This window comes from Neophocaena asiaeorientalis, unplaced genomic scaffold, assembly GCF_003031525.2.
Source record: "Neophocaena asiaeorientalis asiaeorientalis breed wild unplaced genomic scaffold, Neophocaena_asiaeorientalis_V1.1 scaffold1052, whole genome shotgun sequence".
In the NCBI taxonomy this organism is placed as follows: Eukaryota; Metazoa; Chordata; class Mammalia; order Artiodactyla; family Phocoenidae; genus Neophocaena; species Neophocaena asiaeorientalis.
This window is the reverse complement of record NW_020173676.1, coordinates 1-4,314: the sequence shown is the minus strand read 5'-3', so window position 1 is coordinate 4,314 and position 4,314 is coordinate 1.

Sequence of the window (4,314 nt, the reverse complement as noted above, 5' to 3'; positions counted from 1 at the left end):
TTCTATGTTTTGTTTTTTAAGGAACCTCCATACTGTTCTCCACAGTGGCTGTATCAATTTACATTCCCACCAACAGTGCAAAAGGGTTCCGTTTTCTCCACATTCTCTCCAGCATTTGTTGCTTGTAGATTTCCTGATGATGCCCATTCTCATTGTTTTTAGAAAAGATACTCTGTGTGATATCTAACTTTTAGAAAATATTGAGATTTTATCTGTGGCCTAACATGTGGTCTATCGTGGAATATGTCCCATGTACACTTGTGAAGGATGTGTATTCTGCTGTAGTGGGTAGAGTGTTCTGTATATGTCTGTTAGATCGAGTTTGTTTACTGTGTTGTTCATGTCCTCTGTTTCCTTAGTTATCTCTTGTCTGGTTGTTGTATTCATTACTGCGAGTAGAGTGTTGAAGTCTCCAACTATTATTGTAGAACTATCTATTTCTCCATTCAATTCTGTCAATTTTTCTTCGTATATTTTGATGGTCTGTTATTAGGTGTGTAAATGTTTATAATTGTTATATATTCTCACTGTTTTGAACTTTTAATTAATATATAATGTCCTTCCTTTTCTCTTGTCAAGAGTTTTTGACTGAAAATTTATTAGTCTGATATTCGTATAGCCATCCCTGCTCTCTTTTGGTTATTATGCATGGAATAACCTTTTACATACTTTCACTTTCAACCTATTAGTGTTTGGGGATCTAAAATGAATTTCTTGTAGACCCCATACAGTTGGATCACTTTTTTGAAAAAAATCCTTTCTGCCAATCTCTATCTTTTGATTGGAGAGTTTAATCCATTTACATTAAAATAATTACTGATAAGGAGGGACTTACTTCCATTTTGACATTTCTTTTCTGTATGTCTTTTAGCTTTCTGTCCCTCCTTCCCTGCAACACTGTCTTCCTTTGTGTTTAGTTGTTGGGTTGTTTTTTTTTTTGGTAATGAAATTTTAAAATTCCTGTCTTATTTCCTTTGGTGTATATTTTATAGCAATTTTCTTTGTGGTTACCATGGGGGTTTCATTTAACATCCTAACGTTATTACACTCTAATTTGAATTTACACCAGCTTAATTTCAGTAACATATACAAATTTCTCCTTTAATAGCCCCATCCCCACCTCTTTCAGTTGTTGATTTCACAAAATTACTTCTTTATACATTGTGTGTTCAAAAACTTAAGCTAATAATTTTTAAAGAATGCATTAGCCTGTCAAATTTGTGGGATCGTCCTGGACCAGGGATTGAACCCGTGTCCCCTGCACTGGCAGGCAGATTCTTAACCACTGCACCTCTAGGGAAGTCCTCCATAAGCTTTTATATGTTATGTTTTCTTTTTCATTTGTCTCTAAGTATTTCCTAAATTCCCTTGTGATTTCTTTATTGATCCACTGGATGCTTAAAAGTGTGCTGTTTAGCTTCCACAGATTTCTGAACTTTCCCGTTTTCTTTCTGTTATTGATCTCTAATTTCATCCCATTGTTTTTACTTTTTTAATATTTTATTTTATTCTTATTTTTTATACAGCAGGTTCTTATTAGTTATCTATTTTATAAATATTAGTGTATATATGTCAATCCCAAACTCCCAATTCATCCCACCACCACCGCCCCCACCCCACTTTCCTCCCATGGTGCCCATACGTTTGTTCTCTACATCTGTGTCTCTATTTCTGCCTTGCAAACCGGTTCATCTGTACCATTTTTCTAGATTCCACATATATACATTAATATACGATATTTGTTTTTCTCTTTCTGCCTTACTTCACTCTGTATGACAGTCTCTAGGTCCATCCACGTTTCTACAAATTACCCAATTTCGTTCCTTTTTATGGCTGAGTAATATTCCATTGTATATATGTACCATATCTTCTTTACCCATTTGATTGTCGATGGGCATTTAGGTTGCTTCCATGCCCTGGCTATTGTAAATAGTGCTGCAATGAACATTGGGGTGCATGTGTCTTTTTGAATTATGGTTTTCTCTGGGTATATGCTCAGTAGTGGGATTGCTGGACCATATGGTAATTCTATGTTTTGTTTTTTAAGGAACCTCCATACTGTTCTCCACAGTGGCTGTATCAATTTACATTCCCACCAACAGTGCAAAAGGGTTCCGTTTTCTCCACATTCTCTCCAGCATTTGTTGCTTGTAGATTTCCTGATGATGCCCATTCTCATTGTTTTTAGAAAAGATACTCTGTGTGATATCTAACTTTTAGAAAATATTGAGATTTTATCTGTGGCCTAACATGTGGTCTATCGTGGAATATGTCCCATGTACACTTGTGAAGGATGTGTATTCTGCTGTAGTGGGTAGAGTGTTCTGTATATGTCCGTTAGATCGAGTTTGTTTACTGTGTTGTTCATGTCCTCTGTTTCCTTAGTTATCTCTTGTCTGGTTGTATTCATTACTGCGAGTAGAGTGTTGAAGTCTCCAACTATTATTGTAGAACTATCTATTTCTCCATTCAATTCTGTCAATTTTTCTTCGTACTGTCTTTAGAGGCTAGGCTCGAACCAGGACAATAGCTTCTTAACAGCAACATCTTAACATTTTTGAACTTTGCTTTTCTACATGATGATTAGTTAGATGCAACTCTAGTGTAAATTACAGCATTTATTTGCTCTTATCTTCAAGGAATAATATGCAGCCAGATAAATTGCGGTAATTTGCCACTTTGCAACAACACCAGGCAAGGCACCTGATCATCAGTGGCTACTGGACACTCTTGTGTGTCATGTGTAAGCTGGGCACTGCGCAACCAGTAGTGAGCAAGACCAACGTTGTCCCTGCCTTCATTTCTAGTTGAGGAAGATGGGTGTGACAAAACAGGTGTGAGGGGTTCAGACAATGCCTCCATTTACTTCTTAATTTCAAGATTAAAATAAAAGAAACATTCTTGCTATATAATTATGTCCACAAATTCATTCAGAAGAGAGGCTGGTCATCCAGATGGAAAGGAAGCAGAGAGAGCTTCCCAGACGGTGATGCCAAAGCTGAGTCCTGAAAGGTGAGCAGTGTGATTGTAGTCTTTCACAATGATAATGTTTTTTTCTATTTTACTTTTGTTTTGCTTTCACTAATATATTTTTCTTTATTTTCATTTTACATCATTTTAAGCATGTATTATGTAAGATTGGATTTAATTATATAAGATTGGATATAATCATGTATTATATAAGATTTTTACATGTTCATGGCGAATCAAATCATTATAGAATGGCCATTTGAACTCCAATTAATACTTTTTGTCTTAGTATTTTTAGTCTGATATTAATATAATTGACCTTGCTTTATTTTGATTAGCATGTACCTGGCAAATTTCCTTCCATCCTTTTATTTCAAACGTTTCCGTATCCTTATGATTTGCCAGGTTTGGCATAAACAGCATATGGCTAGACTTGTTAATTTTCATCCAAAATGACAATCTCTGACTTTAACTGGAGAGTTTACCCCATTAACAATTTCTTATTGCTGATTATGTAATAAAGTATAAATTTCAAATATGAATTTATTACTACCTTCTTACATTTTTCTTTCTATTTTTCCTGCCTTTCCATAAATCTTTTTCTACTGTCTCGACTTCTAAAAGCTGATTTACTTGTTTTTCTTTGTTTTTCTCATTGCCTACCTCATGATTGAAATAGCAGATAGTAAAATGGTACTAATATGAAATTATTCAAAATAATTGGAAATGATAAAGGGATCAGTTTTCCTGCCACATACAATAATGCGGTGAAGATCACTCTGATGTGTGAAACAGTGAGGCGCTGACGTCATAAGAGACAAGTGTATCCTTCATGACGCACAGAACACCGTGCATGTAACTATGGTTTCTCTGTAACTATGGTTTCTCTGTACCCATTTGCTTCAAACTTTGGGCTGTACAGCAGCTCCGTTATTAAGCGTCTGGAGCAAGTGCAAACACAGTACTTTCGGGAAGGGGTGGCGCTAAGGTCGATACCGGACTGGAAGTCGCTTTGCTGCCGTTTTTACTTCAGCTGCCTTGAAGCTCTCCTCCGTGTAGCGCCTACCGGGCGCTGAGGTATCTTGTGAGGGCTTTGAAGACGGACTTGGAGGGTGGGTGAGGGGTCGTCCAAGGGGATTTGGGGGTTAATAATGGGTGTCTTTGGAGTCAGTATGGGGACTTGTTCGAATTTGAGTTGAGCGCTCCGATCATTATTTTCTGTCTTCTTATATTGTCAGCTGAGACCACAGTTGGGTATGTATTGTTTTCGTTTTCGTTAAGTTCTAAGTATTTTCTAATTTCTGTTATTATTATTTTTTTTACCAAGAGTTTAGAAATGCCTTT